The sequence below is a fragment of the Vulpes lagopus genome, chromosome 13, assembly GCF_018345385.1.
Source record: "Vulpes lagopus strain Blue_001 chromosome 13, ASM1834538v1, whole genome shotgun sequence".
Lineage (NCBI taxonomy): Eukaryota > Metazoa > Chordata > Mammalia > Carnivora > Canidae > Vulpes > Vulpes lagopus.
The window spans coordinates 12235415-12257288 of record NC_054836.1 but is presented as its reverse complement, the minus strand read 5'-3'; positions in this window follow the sequence as shown (position 1 = coordinate 12257288).

The following is a 21874-nucleotide window of genomic DNA, read 5'->3' as shown; positions in this document are numbered from 1 at the left end:
AGTGACAAATGATAACTAACCTTATCTCCATGAGCACTGAGTAATGTACAGAACTGTTGCATCAATATGTTGTACACCTGATTCTAACATTATATGTCAACTATACTTCAATTTAAAAAAACCCTCATCTACCATTGTTGTAAGAAAAAAATCATAGATTTAGTTAGAGTTTTATATTTCTCCACAATTTCTTTGAGAAATAGCAGACAGGATGTTGTGCAAAGAATGGATGATAGATTTAATCCAATGCCAGGCTTATTAAGTATTAAGGAATAATTTTTGCGAGACACTCTATGATGCGAAAGACTGCAGTGCTGACCAAGCTGACTTTGGGTTGTATGATGAGGAAAAACATCCATAATGATCCAGATCAATGGTTTTCCACTTATTCACAAATGTCGGTATTCAGACTAAAGATAAATTTGAAGGCAAAGAAATCATTTTTTATTCCCACAATATTTCAGTTTTAGATGCTATGTGACAATATTTTTTATACTACAGTTTTTTTTAATGACAGAGGTGTCCAGCTTATAAATTGGAAGTTATCCCTCAATAATGGTAGATACTAAAGCCCATCAGGGAGGTTTTAAGTGCTGAGACACAAGAAATTCAATTTATTTTTTGTTGGCACTCAAATTTAAATGTAATTATTTTGCATTCCTTTCAAAATAACACCAGTAGAAATTAGTCTCTCAGGAAAGGTATATGATAACTTAGATTATCAGTTTATCATATGGAGTCCCTGCTCCAAGAAAGGTTAAATGATCTGTACCAATTACACTTCTTCCATGAATTCTCTTCCAACTTTTTGGCTGTATTCTGGGATTTAAAAGCCCAGGAATAAAAAAAAAAAAAAAAAAAAGATCCACAAGTGTTGGGGTGTATATTAAACCAGTCTTAAAAGTAAGTCCAGAAGTGAAGATGGTAAATGTCGGGAGTACCTGATGCATCTTAGATCCACTGATGAGAAGTGAAGAGAAAAACATGATCAGTACAGGTATAAACAGGTCTAATACCCAGATCTTTAAGAGAATCCGTTTATAGTGGAAAAAAATCAAGGCAAAATTATTTATGGAAAAGTTTATCCAATAAAAACTGCAGTTTTAATCAAATGGAGAAACACAATAAACATTTGCCATCAACTGTTTTTTGTAAATCATAAACAGAATAGTTATTAGTCTTAGGTTAATATCAATAAAGGGGCTGAGTGTATAGAATAAAGTAGGGTGCAATTCTTCCTTTTCATGTTCTTTCATATTCAGTAAAAGATAATGAATTTTAGAGCTAAGGTAAAACTTTGTATATACTATAAAGTACTGTTTTTTGTTGGTACAAAATAGCAATACTTCAATTGCTTTTTATTTAAATTGTTTTAGAGGTTAATGGGAAAGCTGACATTGTAGGCATAGATGGAAGTATTACTTAGAAATGTGTAATAAACACTGAGAGAAGTAATTCAAGTTAACCTGACTAAAATAGCAAATTTGTACCAACTCCTAATCCAAAACAAAAAACAAAACCTGGATCTAGATCAACTCCCATTCTTGTGTCATTTATCATGCTGTTAGATTATTTATTACTCTGTAGTGTTTGTACCTTCATTTTTTTTTCTGATAGTGTTTTTAAGCCCTAAATGTCCATTAACTTCCATTTAGTTGATTAGCTACAAAAAATAGGTTTATTGACATAATGGACTGCTATTCAACATTAAATATGATGATTTTTTTTGCAAGACAGATAATAACATGAGATAATTTCCAAGTAAAATATGTTGCTTACCAAACAGAAAATACAGTATGGCAACAACAACTGAGATCTACACTACATACTATATATGCATTGCTCTATTTGCTTTACAAGCACTTATTTAATAAATATGTATCTATAAATTCCTCTACCAACATTTTTATTTTCTGGGGGAATATTGCAGGTGACTTTTAGTCTCTTTTTTGTAATTTTATTTCTTTTCAAAAATTTTGTACAAGATTAAGGTTGTCTTTAAAATTAAGAGAATTGGTTGGGAACAGTTAAGGGGTATAATAGATATATTTTTTATTAAAAATACTACTTTAATATATGTATTTAGGTACATTTGGAAGAACATTTAAAAGGAAGACTATATATATATATATATATACAGAAGTTCCTAACCTCCGCCTTTCCTTTTATTTGTATCTTTCTTCTCATATATATAGGTGAACAAATATAAGACATAAACCTCTAAGCTGCACTACTGTTAATGATAAACTAAGTTGAGAAGTTAAAAAAAATAATTTCTCATCTAATATAATGCACACCATCAGTCTCTGTCACTGAAAAAAAAAGCCTGTCATTCCTTCTGTCTGCCTTTCCTTCTGTGATTTAGTGACAACTCCAGTTCAATTATTAATTTCTTTTTCATACCCTTGCAGTTTTTACTCAAATAAAGCAAAATTCTCTATATTAAGCAAACAAATCAACTTAGAAAATAGAGATGTCAGGCTTTTTTTCTACATATCTGAAATAACTCAGATATTTTAAATATTTTCTGAAATAAATAAAGTACTGGTGGTGATGAGAAATCTCAATGAGTAAGAATTTCCAGGAGAGGTGTTCAGTGCCTGTGATACAAAGATGATTGGAGTTGTCTGTGTTTACTGAAGCTAATTCATCTGAAGGATTTTTTGTTTGCATAAGCCCCAGAATGGGACAAATAGATGTGTAGAGGTTGTCCTTCCCCAGATCACCGAAGCATAAGCTGCTCTTGTTTCTGTTTCAGATTTGCCTGTCCTGTGTGACTTTGAACACTTAATAGCTCTGCATGCCTCTGCTTGCAGATCAAACACCAAAGACAACTATAGCTATTAGCAGAAAGTAGACTTTTAGAATTCTATTGTTTGCACAGCTGAGATTGTGACAACAGTGTGTCTGGTGTATATTGCTACCACTGAATGAGCTTTCTTTCAACATTCTATTGCAAAGGTAAAGGATCGAGAAAATTCTTACTGGGGCACAGCAGTTTCAAACTGTCAGATTTCTTTAAGCTACCCATGACAGTTGACTACCTGGTGTGTAGAGATAGAGCCCACACAAATATACCTATGTCAAGCACACTTAACTGTCTGACTTCATGGAAATGAAGCATAATAGAATTCTTGCCTGGTCTTTTATTACTATTGCTTTTGTGGAAGTATTTCAATTGGGCTAGGCAGTGTACCAACAGGCATATATTTTCCATTTCAATACCAGAGTGCTAAATTTATAATGCCTTTTTATTTAGTGAGAGATTTCTTGGCCTAATTTGTTCAGCAAGGATAATTCGCACTTGTTTTCCCTTTCTGAATAGGAAGATCCCATTGTTGGGGGAAATGGATGTTCATTAATCATATTCTACCAAGCTTTTTACTGCGTAGCTCAATTTTATTTGAAAAGTATAATTGGGGTTGAGGTAGGGCAAGAGTGAACGTTGAAAACAAAGCTTATTATTTTTTATAATATTGAATACTTATGCAAACCATCTTAAAGTTACAGTCTGTTTTCTGCTGGCAACATTTTATGGTTGATTAAAGCTGTCAGAATAACATTCAAATTAATTTCAGTGGGAAGTCATTCAGCAATAGAGAAGTATGTACAGTCAGCCAGCACCCAGCATTGCTGCAGAAAACAGAGTGCTAATGAGAAATTTGACAATATTATTTTATTTTTATATATCAATATTCAAGAATATATATATATATATATATATGGCTTGAATAATGTAAATATTATATCAGAGCCTTAATTTACCTTTTAACAAGTAGATAAAGACTCCAGGACAAAAGGGAATACTTTCAACTAATTCCTAAATTATGAAAGTTAAAATAATTTAGCATAATGATGATTAGCAGTTATCATAACATCAATTTTAGTGAAGTTTTTACATCATTATAAACATAATTAAAATTATTAATAAATGAACACACTTTATTTTTTTCTTGAAAACTAAATGAGTCTCTACTGTTTTCCATGACATATTTGTTCAAGGTGGCAACTGCCTTGAAATTCTCACAAATAAAATATAAAAAGTAAATAAATAAAATAAACTGAGATTATACTATGATTCATAATGCTCTGATGTGGTAGAAACTATGAGAGAAATCCCACTATGCTTTTGGCATGAGGATTTGGAGAAGAGTTTATGGTGGCCACTTCCTAAGGGGGTTTGGAATCCTGGAAATGTGAAAGCCCAATGAAGGGAACCTTCAAGGTTCTGTGTCTAATGACTACCACAGTCTTTTCCTGACTTCTCAACTGTGCATCCCTGAGGTAAACACAAAGTAAGCGCCCTCCCCCAAGGCAAATGAACTGAACAAAAATTTGAGCTGCTGCTCCAAACACAGAGTTTGAAATTAGAGTCTGACCAACACAGAATACAAAACAGTCTCTATAATATAAATTTTACAATATCCAGGATAATTCCAAGTTACAAGAATAACTAGGGACATATGACAAATGACTGTGTGTGCTTTGGTAAGTCACGAATATGTAAATAATTCCCAAAGCAACAAATAAAAATATGCAAATAGAACTAAATATCTAAGGGATAAATCAAACTGGGATTCTAAAGTTACTAAAATAATTAAAAGGAAAGAGGAACAAGGAATAATAATAACAGAGGAGAAATCCAGAAATAAATAACATGGTAGATCTAAGTCTAATGCTTTTAATAGTTATATTAAAGTCAAATGACTAAACACTTCACAAAGAAGGCAGAAAATATAAGAATGATGAATGCAGAACCTAATTACATGCTATCTAGAAGAAACAATATGAAAACACAAGTGGGTTCAAAGTAAATGGATGATGGGGAGGGGGGGCGGTGGAGGAGCAGGAGCCGGGGAAGTCCCACCAACTCACCTAGACGACCTTTCTTTCTTTCTTAGAGACACACAGAGAGAGAAAGAGGCAGAGACACAGGCAGAGGGAGAAGCAGGCTCGATGCAGGGAGCCCACGTGGGACTCGATTCCGGGTCTCCAGGATCACGCCCTGGGCTGAAGACGGCGCTAAACTGCTAAGCCACCAGGGCTGCCCCCTAGACGACTTTCAAACCAGCCTGAACACCTACCAGTGTGACCTGAGATTTAAATAATCTTCTAAGCACAAAATCACCAAAGAAACAAAAGCTTTAAAAGATACACTGGACCAGATGGATTTCACAGATATTTACAGAACTTTGCATCCAAACGCAACTGAATACACATTCTTCTCAAGTGCACATGGAATTTTCTCCAGAATAGATCACCTACTGGGTCACAAATCAGGTCTCAACTGATACCAAAAGATTGGGATTGTCCCCTGCATATTTTCAGACCACAATGCTTTGAAACTAGAACTCAACCACAAGAAGAAATTTGAAAGAAACTCGAACATGTGGAGGTTAAAGAGCATCCTGCTAAAAGATAAATGGGCCAATCAGGAAATTAGAGAAGAATTTAAAAGATTCATGGTAACTAGTGAAAATGAAGATACAACCATTTAAATTTTTTGGGATACAGCAAAAAGCAGTCATAAGAGGGAAATACATCACAATACAAGCATCCCTCAAAAAATTGGAAAAAATTCAAATATACAAGCTAACCTCGCACTAAGGAACTGGAGAAAGAGCGGCAAATAAAACCTACACCAAGCAGAAGAAGAGAGTTAGTAAAAATTTGAGCAGAACTCAATGAAATAGAGACCAGAACTGTGGAACAGATCAACAAAATCAGGAGTTGGTTCTTTAAAAGAATTAATAAGACAGATAAACCATTAGCCAGCCTTATTACAAAAAAAGAGAAAAGACTCAAGTTAATAAAATCACGAATGAAAAAGCAGAGATCACAACTAATACCAAGGAAATACAAACAATTTTCAAAACGTATTATGAGCAGCTGTACACCAATAAATTAGGCAACCTAAAAGAAATGGACACATTTCTGGAAAACCACAAACTACCAAAACTGGAACAGGAAGAAATAGAAAACCTGAACAGGCCAATAACCAGGGAGGAAATTGACGCAGTCATTAAAAGCCTCCCAAGACAGAAGAGTCCAGGGCCAGATGGCTTCCCAGGGCAATTTTAACGAACGTTTAAAGAAGAAATAATAGCTATTCTGCTAAAGTTGTTCCAAAAGATAGAAAGGGATGGAATACTTCCAAACTCGTTATATGAGGCCAGCATCACCTTAATTCTAAAACCAAAGACTCCACCGAAAAGGAGAATTATAGACCAATTTCCCTGATGAGCACAGATGCAAAAATTCTCAACAATATATTAGCCAACAAATGTTGGAGAGGATGTGGAGAAAGGGGAACTCTCTTGCACTGTTGCTGGGAATGTGAACTTGTACAGCCACTCTGAAAAACTGTGTGGAGGTTCCTCAAAGAGTTAAAAATAGAGCTACCCTACAACTTACCAATTACAATATTGGGAATTTACCTCAAAGATACAGATGTAGTGAAAGACCAAGACCACTCACCCCAATGTTTATAGCAGCAATGTCCATAATAGCTAAACTGTGTAAGGAGAGTCGGTGTCCATCGAAAGATGAATGGATAAAGAAGATGTGGTCTATATATACAATGATATATTACTCAGCCATCAGAAACGACAAAAACCCACCATTTGCTTCAATGTGGATGGTACTGGAGGGTATTATGATGAGTGAAGTCAATCGGAGAAGGACAAACATTATATGTTTGTTTATATTATAATGAAACATTATGTTTTTCATTCATACGGGGAATATAAAAAATAATGGAAGGGATTAAAGGGGAAAGGTGAGAAAATGAGTGGGAAATATCAGTGAGGGTGACAAAACATGAGAGACTCCTAACTCTGGGAAATAATCAAGGGGTAGTGGAAGGGGAGGTGGGAGGTGGGACAAGATGACTGGGTGATGGGCACTGAGGAGGGTTCAGCATGGTGCCTGATGCAGGGCTTAATTTCATGACCTGAAATAATGACCTGAGCTGCTATCAGAGTCCAATGCTTAATCATTTGAGCCTCCCAAGTGCCCAGGAACTATGTAACTTTAAATTATTATATGTGAAAATTAGAAATAAATCACTGTTGAAGTTTCTCTCTAATGGAGCTAGGAAAAGAAGAGCAAAATGAATTCAACTTAAGTAACAAGAAGTAAATGATGGTGATAGGAGCAGGAATGGATGAGGAGAACAAAGGCAAATGAGATAGGAAATTAGTAAAGACATGAACATATTCATTAAAAAAAGATTAGTGAATTTGATAAAACTCTGGACAAAATGAACGAGAAAGAACTCCAAGTTACTAATATCAGGAATTTAAAAGGGCTAATCATTACAGATTTCACAACCAAAAAAGAATAGTGTAATAATGTTATGAGCAATTTTATGCCATAAAATTAACAATGATGAAAAGGAAAACTATGGACACCTGTGACTTAACACAATTGACATAAATGAAAAACAAATAGCTTTATGTGTATTTAATAAGTTGAAATTTTAATGAAATATATTCTCAGGGGCACCTAGGTACTCAGTTGTGTTTGCCTTCAGCTCAGGTCATGATCTTGAGGTCCTGGGATTAAGCACAACCGCCTTGGGCTTCCTGCTCAGTTGTAGAATATGCTTCTCCCTTGCCATCTGCCTCTTCCTCCGCTCCTGTGTGCTCTCTCTCTCAAGGAAATAAAATCTTTAAAACAATGTTCTCAGAAAAAATACCAGAGCCAGATATTTTCACTAAATCTATGAAACATCCAGAGAAGAAATATCAACCTCTTACAAACTTCAAGTGAAGTTAGCATTACCTTGATACTGAATCTGACAAAGATATTGCAGAAAAGTAAAATGATTGTTTGATTATGAACACAGACCCTCAAATACTGGACAATGATATTAGCAAATTGAATTCAACAACATATAACAAGTATATAACAAACAGCAATTTCTTTTGCAATAACATGAAACACAAAAGATTTAGGAATTGATTTAATTAAAGATGAAAATCTTTGAAATAAATCTAGTTGTTATTTCTGAGAAAATTGAAGAAGTTTAGATAAATGTTGGAAATATCATGTTCATGGACTGGAAGACTTAATACTTCAAGCTAACAATTCTCACTAAAGTGATGTATAGATTCAATAGAATACCAAAAAAAATCCCAACATGCTTTCCAAGAAGGATTTGATAACCTATTTCTGATAGTTTTGGGGAAACTATAAAGAACAATTACTAAGAAGAGGAAAGTTAGAGGAATTAAAAAATTTAATTTTAACATTTACTACAAACTGATGGTTTTTGTAGCTTCCCATAAAGCTAAACTTACACCAACCATATCCTCCAAGCTTTCCACTCCAAGGTATTTACCTAGAAGAAATAAAAGCATACATGCATAAAACTATTTGTGAAAAAAATTTTAAAAAATAAAAAAACTATTTGCGAATGTTTATAGCAGCTTTATTCGGAGTAGCACTAAATGGGAAATAAATTCCCCAAAACAGGAAAGAATAAGCCATATAAATATGGCTTATTATAATATAAATATTATTATATTAATATTACACATTATAATATATACACATGTCATATTATTACATGTTATATTACATATTAAATATTGTATTATTACATATTACATATTGTATAATTGTATATGTATAGATATTATATGTATTACATATTATATATTTGTACAAGTACATATATTAATATTACATATTATAATACGTACATATAGCATATTATATATACTGTAATATATATTAATGACTATATTATAGTCACTAATTATAACTATTATAGTCACTAAATATATTAAAATTAATAATATATTATATTAATAATTATAAATATTATATATTCAATATGATTTACTAAAAATATATATGTAAAATGCAACTAACCACCTATATTAATATTACATATTATATATTTGTACAAGTACATATATTAATATTACATATTATATATTTGTACAAGTACATATATTAATATTACATATTATATATTTGTACAAGTACATATATTAATATTACATATTATATATTTGTACAAGTACATATATTAATATTACATATTATATATTTGTACAAGTACATATATTAATATTACATATTATATATTTGTACAAGTACATATATTAATATTACATATTATATATTTGTACAAGTACATATATTAATATTACATATTATATATTTGTACAAGTACATATATTAATATTACATATTATATATTTGTACAAGTACATATATTAATATTACATATTATATATTTGTACAAGTACATATATTAATATTACATATTATATATTTGTACAAGTACATATATTAATATTACATATTATATATTTGTACAAGTACATATATTAATATTACATATTATATATTTGTACAAGTACATATATTAATATTACATATTATATATTTGTACAAGTACATATATTAATATTACATATTATATATTTGTACAAGTACATATATTAATATTACATATTATATATTTGTACAAGTACATATATTAATATTACATATTATATATTTGTACAAGTACATATATTAATATTACATATTATATATTTGTACAAGTACATATATTAATATTACATATTATATATTTGTACAAGTACATATATTAATATTACATATTATATATTTGTACAAGTACATATATTAATATTACATATTATATATTTGTACAAGTACATATATTAATATTACATATTATATATTTGTACAAGTACATATATTAATATTACATATTATATATTTGTACAAGTACATATATTAATATTACATATTATATATTTGTACAAGTACATATATTAATATTACATATTATATATTTGTACAAGTACATATATTAATATTACATATTATATATTTGTACAAGTACATATATTAATATTACATATTATATATTTGTACAAGTACATATATTAATATTACATATTATATATTTGTACAAGTACATATATTAATATTACATATTATATATTTGTACAAGTACATATATTAATATTACATATTATATATTTGTACAAGTACATATATTAATATTACATATTATATATTTGTACAAGTACATATATTAATATTACATATTATATATTTGTACAAGTACATATATTAATATTACATATTATATATTTGTACAAGTACATATATTAATATTACATATTATATATTTGTACAAGTACATATATTAATATTACATATTATATATTTGTACAAGTACATATATTAATATTACATATTATATATTTGTACAAGTACATATATTAATATTACATATTATATATTTGTACAAGTACATATATTAATATTACATATTATATATTTGTACAAGTACATATATTAATATTACATATTATATATTTGTACAAGTACATATATTAATATTACATATGATAACTGATCTGATTATCAACAAAGAATTTAATCAAATATTAGAACAAAAAGTACCTTCATAATTAGTACTGTTCTTAAAAAAATAAATAAATAGCACTGTTCTATAGATATTTATTTTATTATGAAATGCTATGAATAATTCCATTTTATTTTCCTAGCAGGTGCTATAAGAGTTGGCAATATCTAAAACTCATGATACCCACATTCACTTGTGTAGGGTAATTTGTGTTGTAAAGAACTTTCTATGAAAGATTCATGAAATGTCATACTTGCAAACTGTGAAAAACCAGATGAGTCATTTGCCCATAAGTGGTCAAAGGGAGCCATTTTTGTGACTTTCAGAGGCTATTTAGAAGTTCAAATTACATGAAGTATAAGAAAGCTCCTAGTGAACTCTAAGGATCTATACAAATAATATTTTTATTAAAATCAAGATTTTTGAATATTGCTCTATTAATCTTAGTTTTTATTCTGCTGTTTGAAAAGTACAGGATTAAAGGACTGGTTTGAAGAGTCTAAATGAATGAGGTGTACATCAGAGCAGAGTCTCGGGTTGTTTACAGGCAGGTACAAAAGATTTTGCTTTTTCATTTTAAGAGAAATTTTTGAAACCTTTATATGCTATGTTGGCTCTGCCTTGAGAATAAAAAGCTTGGAGTTGAAACATCACTCTGAATTCTGTTGTGACCAATTTAATCCTGCTTTCAGAATTCTAAACAACTTTTTTTTTGTGTCTTAAAAATATTTGTGATCATGGGTTAACCTTTTTATATATATTATTAATACCCTTACAGTTATTTATTTCATTTCCCAAAACAAAGTTGTAAAAGAGCTAACTTGTCAATAAAAAGGTGCTTCTAAATATATCTTATCTTTTAGAAAATACACATAGTCCATAGACTTTCCAAATGGAAAGAAAAGCAACATTAAGCTGCATAAGAAGTTAATGGATATTATAAATACTTTAACATTGTTGAAGATACTTGATTGCTACCCCAGTTTATGATTTTTGCTTCCACTAGGAAATTGTAGGATTTTTTTTTCATTACATACCTAATTTACTTATTTAGCATACTTCAGGAATGTCAGATGCAGAATACATGGCTATTTTAATAGGCAGTTCCCCTCTTTCTGGGATGATGATAAAGCAGCAGAATTATCAGTAATGGGCATGTTCAAGATGACAATGAATATGTACAAAGAGATAAAATATGCAACTCTGCAGTTTACTCTGAATTTTTCAAATGAGTATCTGAAGGGCATTTATTATTCTGGTGACCTGAAAAGATCAAGATACAAATAAGTTCAAATTGACAATCTTTTAAACTTGGTAGGAGCTAAAGAATCCATTCACTCATTTATTTATTCTTTTATATATCACTAATTCAGGCATACTGTATTTTACTCTTTATTTTGCTGTGCCAGTCACTAAGTGAAGTGCTTAGGCTATAAAGATGCCCATGATTACACTATGCCTCAAAGACCTTGCAAAATTGAGATAAAGACAGTTGTGACGATACCAGAAGTGCTATGCCATTTATTTGCCTGGCCTGGCTGCCATCAAGGGTCAGCAGGCCTTTTCTTTAAGTGACTGGGTTTCCTATTGCTAAAATTTATTGGTCTCAGCCTAAAGAGTCATTGCTAAAGTGTTCTTACCTCATGATTTTCTAAATATCCCTTTATATGATCATATGACTTTTGAAACTAACAAAACTCAATTCTGTGGCTTTAGGTGTGTAAGGTACGTAATCCCTGTTATTAGCTATGCACGTTCCTATAATAGCTTTACCTTATTTTATTTTTTTAAACTAGCATCTACTATTTTCCCTTTACTGCTCTTATATCTCTTTCCCTATTTATCTATAAAGTGCACATATTCTTTTCTCATATTTAAATATTTTAACTGCATATAACTTTTTGTTGAAGTAGGGGATCCTACATGTAATCACAGCCTGAAACAAGGAAATGTGCACTTAACATTCACTTCACAGGGAACCTTCTAAAACCTGGAGATATATTTATTTTAATCTTGTATATTGCCTTTGATTCTAAACGTAATCTTTTTAGAAAGTTGGCAGTGTTACATGTAAAACGTGTGGACTATGAATAGGTAATGTTATAGTTTGCATGTGGAAATGAACCGACCTATAACAGCTTAAGCTAAAATGGCTTTTACTGACTCACACAATTGAAAATCCAGGGATGGGACTGTTTTCAAATGAAGCTCAATTTAGGGTCAAATAGTGTTATCTCTCTTCTGTGTATTAACGTGGAGGTAGAAAATGGAATTTGGTGATTTTTTTTTATATTAATCAAGGCTACTACTGAGCAAACTTATCCTAGCAAAACTGTAAGGATTGAGAGCCGGAAAAGGTGATTCTCTTGTATTAGGAAAAGTGTGATTGTTGGATACTGGTAGGCAAAAGTGACATCTCATAATTCTGCACCAGTTTGGCAGCATTATCTACTCGTTTTTGTAGTAAGTTAGTCGATTAAGAGACCACATTAGAAGAACAATAAATTTAACCTAATATGGGTGAGTACAACTACTGACATGGCTTTTTGTTTCTTTGTTTCTGGAATTATTCAATCCATTAATAGGTAAACTTATAAATGAAAACCATAATTTTTAACATGCATTCTTTTTCATACTGGTCAAGCCTCTGTATCACGACACTGAAGGGAGTAAAAATATTTATTTAGGCAGGACACCAAATGTAACATTGGTTTAGATACTAAAAATAAACAATTTGGAACTTTTCATAATATTCTTTTGAGAAAGTCTCAACTGAGCATCTCAGCTAATTTATAAAGATCTCTTGCAGGTCAAATATCCTCCAGCATATGTCTGAGTCAATCAATACTCTTTCTATCAGAGAAGATTCCCAAGGTGGGGGAAAAAAAAACAGTTTTTTTCCTCTTGTCTTAATACCAAAGTTAAAAAATATTTGCCTAGGGTATGATTCTTGTTAGGTAGGTCATGTTTCTGGAAAAAGGCGCAATGGTTCTCTTTTGTGATCAGTACTTGAATTGCATTCCAGGATTCTTTGAGAACAAGGATCTTTAATACTCTGAATTTTCCAAGCTCCCGGCAACTTCTTAAATACTGAAAGTCATTAGAGTTTGCCAATCTTAGTAACATAACTATGTCAGACAGTATGTAATCATAGAATTCCAAGATTAAAAAAGTATTTATGCCTTCATCAAATTGTCTTAGGTCTTTCACTTACTTAAGTATTGATTAAGTATATAGAGGAACTGGTTCTCTGTGAGGTACCTGAGGTGCAAAGATTTCAGTTTTCATGGAGCTTACATGCTATTGAAAGAGACAATAAGAGAAGTTAATGCCAGAAAGAGACAAATATACAAAAAGTAAAAGAGGGAGAGGTTACAAAGAGTAACTGGGTAGGAAATGCTAATTTGGAATAGGTGTTAATGAAATGCTTCTCCTAGCAGGTGACACCCGAGTGAGGACTTGAATAATAGAAAGTAGCCAACCATGTGCAATGTGAGATTTAAATATCCCAGATACATTTCACAATAAGTAAATAAATATCATGCCCAGAGATTACACAAGATATAATCTAAACTTTTATTCAAGTGTCAACACTGTTTGTATGAAAATTTGCTTTAGAAAAAAAAATTTAATTCCAACATTCTAAAATCTTCTAAAATGTGGCATTATAATGTCTTAAATAAACATTTGTGTGGCATAGCTGATGCTGTTACAGTCAAAGTAGAGGACTAGGTCCTTAGCTTTACTTACAAGATAAATATATTGCTTTTTATTTTTTGGTGCAATATAAAATTTATTTATCCAAATCTCTGGTCTGAGTCTCTGATAAGATTAGGCTAATGTGTCTCAATCAGTGTTTCCTTCTTACTAAGAAGCAACTTCAATCTCAAATGCCTCTATCAGTTTGACAGCTCTGTCTACTCAGATATTCTGAAAAAGCTTTAGCTGTCCTTGTATGTTTCAGAAACATTGAGATACATAATTTAGAGTGGTTTAAAAGCTATACATTCATTTCCCCTTTAACTTACTCTGACTGTCAGTATTATTTTCACTTAGTCTGACTCTACATATAATGGAAGAGATGACTTGGCTGATAAGTTTAAGTTAGAATAAGGATATCTGCATTTCCAATGGCAAAGTCCAGATAATTCTCACCAATCCACTCAAAATGAATTTTTGAAACATTAAGACATATTTCAACCTTTGTGATACTTATGTCTGGGCAATCAGTGATTTGCTTACCTTTTCTTAATATGCTAAAACCTCCAATAACCTAAAATGGTAAACTGGACAAAGTCAGAGAAGTAATGTATTTCAAACAATAATTAGATGCCATCACCTAAAAACATGGATAATTAATATTTTAACACTTTCTCTTGAAAAATTGTAGTTATTTGAAATGACAAAAAAAGTTTTTACATTAAACCATAAAGCTAATGATAAATGAAAGTTAGGAGATGTAACTGCCTCTGATACAACAACTTTAATTCATTTCATTTCATTCAGTTCTCAAATATTTTATTAGCCCATTTTATAGAAAAAAAAAGAAATTCAAAGGTTATACAAGGTCATTATAGTAGGCTGAATAATCTTTGGGTAGATATCTAGGTCTTAATCTTTGTGAGAAGGTGTATTAAACAAGACAACAGATTATCCCTTGGGACCTCCAGACGAGTGTAGACCTGCTGACACCTTGATTTTAGCCAGTGAAACTGATTTCAGACTTCAGATCCATAAGGACTGTGCATTGTTCTAAGCCACAAAGTTTGTGCTAATTTGTTAGAGCAGCCAGGAAATTAATACAATCATAAAGTTAAACTGTTCAATCCTAGATAAGAACCAATCTGTTCCCTGCATTTTCTAATATACCACCTTGTTAATGTTGCTTTCTACAGCAGCCTTTAAAGTGGCAGACTCATAGCAACTGACTAGATACATTCTTCATGTGAATTTATAATTGTATGAGAAAGACTTAATTTGCAGATCTGGTAAGCAAACCCTCTTTAAAATATTCGCTTCAAAAAAAAATACTGGCTTCTTTGGGGGGCACCTGGATGGTTCAATCCTTTGAGTGCCTGACTCTTGATTTCAGCTCAAGTCATGATCTCAAGGTCCTGATATAGAGCTGTGCAACAGGCTCTGACATCAGCAGGGAGTACGATTGAGTTTCTATCCCTCTGCCCACCCCACCCCTCCAGCACTGCTCTCTCTCTCTGTCTCTCAAATAGATAAATAAATCTCTTTAAAAATTGGCTTCTTTGCATAAAATTGGATTATTTATAGCATTTTCAAAGATGAAACCCAACCCTTGAAAAATTACTGACACTAGTCATCTCCTCAGATAGATTTCCCTTAAGAGAAACTTAGGGAACAGAGACCCTTTGATAGGCATAATTTACAACCTATTCAATATCTCTTGAATAAACTATAGTCTAGTATTTTGTGTATAAGTTTAGTGACATAATCTGCTCTAGGTTTCTTTTTTTTTTAATTTTTATTTATTTATGATAGTCACAGAGAGACAGAGAGAGAGAGGCAGAGACATAGGCAGAGGGAGAAACAGGCTCCATGCACCGGGAGCCTGATGTGGGATTCGATCCCGGGTCTCCAGGATCGCGCCCTGGGCCAAAGACAAGCGCCAAACCACTGCGCCACCCAGGGATCCCTCTGCTCTAGGTTTCTGATAAGATTAGGCTGATGTGTCTCAGTTAGTACTTGAATTGAATAATTTTTCGGTATTCCAATCCAACCAATAATCACTTTTGTTGTATTTTTGGAATAGATGAAAGTTGTAAAGAATGGCATCTTCTATTTACTACTCTGGAAAATACTAGAAAGATAGGAACATTCAAAAGAAAAGCTGAAGGAATACAGGTCACATCACTAAAAAATGAATTAGGCAATTTATCAAGTTACTGAGTGCTGTTTTGGATCTGAGGCAAAAAAGTAGCAGATGTCTTTTGGTTTCTGGGAAAGAGGGTAACAAAACAACAGAGAACCTCACGTGGAGAAAAATATCTATTTATTGTTTACGTTCCAGAATAGAAGGAATCAAACCAGATTTGAGGCTGAAGAACTGAGATAAGTTTGGGTATCTGGGTAGAGTGAATATAAAGGGATGGGAGCTTGGAATCAAACGGCACAGAGCTAGTGACAGAAAGAAGAGAATTTGAAACCAAGAGCTCATTAGGAGCTCATTAGTAACTTATCATTTAAAATAAGATGTTTCAGTGGCTGCAATGTGCCAAAACTTGTCAAAGTAAAAATTTAAGCTGAATAGTCAGAAATCAGACAACATCATTTTTGAAGAAGCAGCGATAGTTAAGGTTGAGCAAAGAATGTGAAGTGGTTAAATTCCTTCTGTTTCAGGTTAAGTTTAGTCCCAGAAATTGAGGTCAAAGCCTGAGGTGGTACTCAAGAGCACTATTCTAATGTGAAAAGCAAGTTGCATTTCCAAAGGTTAGGAACTTGGGCTGGTGCAGAAGTGCTCTGCTGTTTCACTGTACCAAGAAATGGTAGAAGAATTAAAACTGTATTGCCTACTTGAATAGTGTAGTTTTTTATATGTCAAACTTAAAACTCAAGATCTTCAAACTTCTCCAAAACTTCTAAGGAAAAAACTTGAGGTGTTTTATCAACTCTTGGAATGCCTGTGTGTAGCAATGTACTGGACAAAGGGATTTGGCATAAGATGAGAAAAGATAGACAAGGGCTAAATCAATAGGCCATGGACCCTAAAGGCCATGGGAAAGAGCCTGAACATTATTATAAGTTCAAAATTGGAGTCACTGGAGAACTTTAGGTAGCAGAGGTATATTACATGACCACATTCTTAAGGTCAGTTTGATGGTCCTACGAAAAATGAATCAGAGGAGCAAGAAGAAAAGAGGAACTCTGAGCAGGCCATTGCCACATTCTAAATGGAAAAAGATGACTAAGGTGGTGGGAGTAAAGTTAAGGAGAAAAAAATTATGACTTATTTTTTAAATTGATGCACAAGAATTTGTCAGTGACAAGTAGCATTTATGTGTTTATATGAATATGGCTAGTAATGAGTGGAAGGAATTCAAATTAAAATAACTGGGTGGCATGTCTAGGAATTAACTGAGTGAGAATGATTAGTAGAGAAACAGGATTATTAACTGATTAATTTTTGGTGGGAAAACAGGAAGGAGAATCAAGGGCCTGGGTTTTTTTGTTTGTTTGTTTGTTTGTCATGCTTATGAGGCATTTCCATGGAGTAATCAATGAGATATTTAATGCTATAGCTCAGTAAGATATATACTTGGGAATCATCATCTCATGTATGCTATTTAAGACTTGTAAATTTGTAAAAAAACAAACAAACAAACAAACAAACAAAAAAAAGACTTGTAAATTTGTAAAATTACCAAAGGAGAAGATATAGCAGGGAAGAAAACAGAGGCCAGCAGCAATTCCTAAAGAATACATCTGAGAAGACAGCACATACAAACTGAGAAAGAAAGAAAAATAAAATTGGGAAAAAGAAGAAGAAGAAGAGGTAAACATCATGCAAACTGAGGGAGGAGGTATTTTAGGAGTATTCATTGGTCAAATGTACAACATGATGAAAAGTTGCCTAGAGTGAATACAGAAGAATGTCCACTGAAAGACTCCAAAGGAAGGTTCTTAATCATGTTGACAAATGAAGTTTCAGTGAAATACAGACTTCACAAGTCATAAAAGCAGTGAATGTGAAGTCCCAGAAAAATGTATACATGATATTGTTGAGGAGTTTTGCTTAGAAGGGGAGTATAGAGATGTAGTGGCTACTGGAAAAACATGCATCTGTTAAGGGAGTATGTATTTTCAAGTCAGGAGATATTATAACACACTTATTATGTACTAATGGAACAAACTAGTAGAGAAGGAAAAACTGATGATGTGGGAAAAAGAGCATATACCCAGACTAGTAAACCACTGAGAAGGCAGGAGTGCTATCAAGTTAAAAACCAAAAAAATAAAAAAATAAAAAAATAAAAAAATAAAAAAAAGAAAGCATTCCCTCTACTATCACAGAAGAGAAGCAGCATAATCGAAGCAAATGTGGGTACATTCTGTGATGGGAAGGTGAATCTTTATTTGATTACTTCTATTTTCTTATTTAGCTGTAAGGTGGAATCATTAGCTGACCCAGAAAAGGGAGGAGAGAGCTATGAAAGGTTTGTAGAGAGTTTATCTGCTGAAATATCTAAGCACCAAGACTAATGCCTCATACACAGATAATACTCAACTGTGTGCTGAAGGAATGAAGGAATGAATGGAGAAAAAGAGAAAATTGTTATCTTGGAAAGTAGAAAAGTTGACTTACAAGAAAGGGATCATAGTAGAATGGTGTAACAACCTGTATGTCCAGTTTTTAACCTCTTCATTCCTTCCTGCAGAGCTTGGCTCATAACTGTTCTATACTAACATTGATGTTCAGGTTTCTCTTGTCAATGCCTGGTTTGGGCATAGGAATGCAACCAGATTTTGGGCAAATAAAAGAATTTTTCTAGAGGCTTCTGTTAAAAATATCTTTGCTTTTTGGAATTCCTGGGTGGCACAGTCCACTGAATGGCCAACTCTTGGTTTTGGCTCAGGTTGTGGTCTTGGGGTCATGAGAATGAGCCCTGTGTCAGGCTCCATGCTCAGGGGAGAATGTGCTTGGAATTCTCTCTGCCTCCCTCTCTGTCCCTCCTGCTCATGCCTTCTCTCTCTCTCCCTCTCTCTCTCTCTCCCTCTCTCTCTCTCTCCCCCCCCCACCTCTCTCTCAAAATAAATAAATAAATAAATAAATAAATAAATAAATAAATAAATAAATAAATGTAAAGAAACCCTTGCTTTTAAAGAAAGTTTCAGTTTAGGAAAAATGGTTTCCTTCTGCCTCTAGGTGGTGCTATGTTGGAGGATAATATAGGGACCTAGCCAAAAGTTCAATGAGGGCAAAGTAGAAGAATGAAAAGGACTCAGGCACAGTCCACCATTCAACAAGAACAGAAGTGCCCTGCTGTAGGCCTCAAAATTTGGCAACTTAGAAGACCTGGAACATTGCAAACCCACAAAAAAATACATGTGTTGAAGAATGCACTGGTCAATTTGTCAATAGGGTTTTGTGCTCAGCAGATACAAATGTTAACCCATAGCCCTAAACATCACCTTTCATGGTTAATGTAAGACAATCAGATAAAATACAAGACACATTTAAGTTTAAATTTTGTAAAACAACGATGACCTGTGCAATATTTGGGACATACTCATAGAAACCAATATGTTAATTGAAATTTAAATTTAACTGAGCAACCCAAATTTTTATTTGCTATTATCTGGCTATTAGACTATTCAGCTTCTTTGTATCTTTTGTTCTGTGTCTTAAAAGGAAATGTGATGACATTCAAATGCTGTGAACTCTAGGTTACACCATGACTGGCCCTGGAAAACAAGCACTGCTTTGGAGTATATACAGCACTTCATCAGCAAGTGCTTGAATGAGAAAAGACAAATACATTTTTGGTCCTACTTTTAACATACAAAATACTTTCCATATAGCAAAAATGCAACAGATTTCTGCACAAATAGTGCCATTACAGTAGTGTCAAGTATTCACCAACTTTTCTCCTTTGGTGTTTGTGTTGATGATTCTAGAGGTACTTATCATTTAGTGCAGTATTAACATTTGCAAATGATGATACCTGGGGAATATTTGGCTATATTAAACAATTTATATTATAGGTCCATTTGTAACATGAATGGAGCAGGATATTGATTCTTTATGTTGCTCACTGGATGTTCAATGAAAGCTAAAAACTAAGTAGCTTTAATTCTTAAAATGTATTAGGAAAAACTGAATTAATTTTACAAAAAAATAAAGCATATAATTTTATTGAAGTATATTTATTTGTTACACTTTGTTCTCAAGTTTCCCAAGCATAGTCCTTAGCTAGTGCCATTCTAGATGCATGAGGGAAAAGTTAATTCATTACACCAAACAGATGCATTAAGGCATTAAGGCTCAAAAAAAAATAATAAATAAAAAAATAATAAATAAAAAAAGGCATTAGGGCTCAATTTTCTTTTGTGACCCTAAGGGGGAAAGGATAAGAGGATATAGGTTTTCATATTATAAATAGAAAAGTCGATTAGCCCTAATAGAGCTTGCTAGAAAATAAATCATAAATAAACTTTAACACTCACTAAAATATACAGTTGAGAAGCTCTGGTATTTGAAGAAAGCAAGTAAGGAATATACAATACTAAGTACTGATTCTCTAGATTCTTTGAAAAAGATATACATAGAATTATATATTACTTACATATTCATTGTATAATATATATGGGAAAGTGGCACTAGAATTACACATTTGAATTGTGTCATTTTAGTCCCTATACAAATGTCTTCATTCCTTTACAATACATATTTTGCCCTATTTAGCTCTTCTTGCATCCATGACTTTGCAATATAACTTAGTAATTTCTCACATGAGAAAGAGTCTATTTTCCTAACCTTTAGAACAGGGTTGACCCTGGATTTGTTTTAGGTTAATAGAATATAGTCAAATGAATAACTAATAAACAAAAATTTTAAATATAAAAATATTTTGTGTGTCTTATAACTAGTATCTAGCTATAAGACTTAAGCGACTTTGGTTTCTCTAAAGAAAAAGCAGAATGGATAGGTTTTTTAATCTTCAGATAGGCATTTTTATAGTAGATCATTATTTTTCCTGTTTCTTCATCAGCTACTACTACTTCATATCATATACTTTATTCCAAGCAAAATACATTTATATTAAAAGAGCTTTCACTGTCTTTTTTTTTATAGTAATCTCCGTGCCTAATGTGCAGCTCAAACTCATGACAATGAGATTAAGAATCACATGCTCGACCAACTGAGCAAGCCAGACACCTCAACTGCTATCTTTAGAGAATATTTTATTATAACTACTTTTCTAACTTTTTCACTAGAGCTTTTTAAAAATGGTCAAGTCAGCATTTGAACTACATGTACTAAAACCTTATAAGCTTAAGATACTAAAACTCCTAATCTGTTATAATAATATACTGAGGCATATTACCAGGTTAGAAGATTATTTTTTCAGTGATGGTGTTTTAAAAAATCTTTTAGGCATTTTCAGGTTACTACTTGAGAATTTTTGAGTTTTAAAATAAAAGCTTATCCTTTGTGCAATGGAAAAGCCTACTGTTCTTTCAACACATTATCTGGAAACAGGATTGTATTTATTTAAAACTGAATTCAGAGTATATTTTTATGGTTAACACATATCTTTATTTTTAGAGAATATTATGTGCATAATGTATAAATATTGCCTTCCAATATTTAGTGTTTCCTCCATTTAAACATTATAAATCAATACTTTAAAATTATAGCAAGTGTTTTGTTTTTGGTTTGTTGTTGTTGTTGTTGTTGTTGTTTTTTAGAAATACATGCTTATTCCACAAATAAATGTGGAA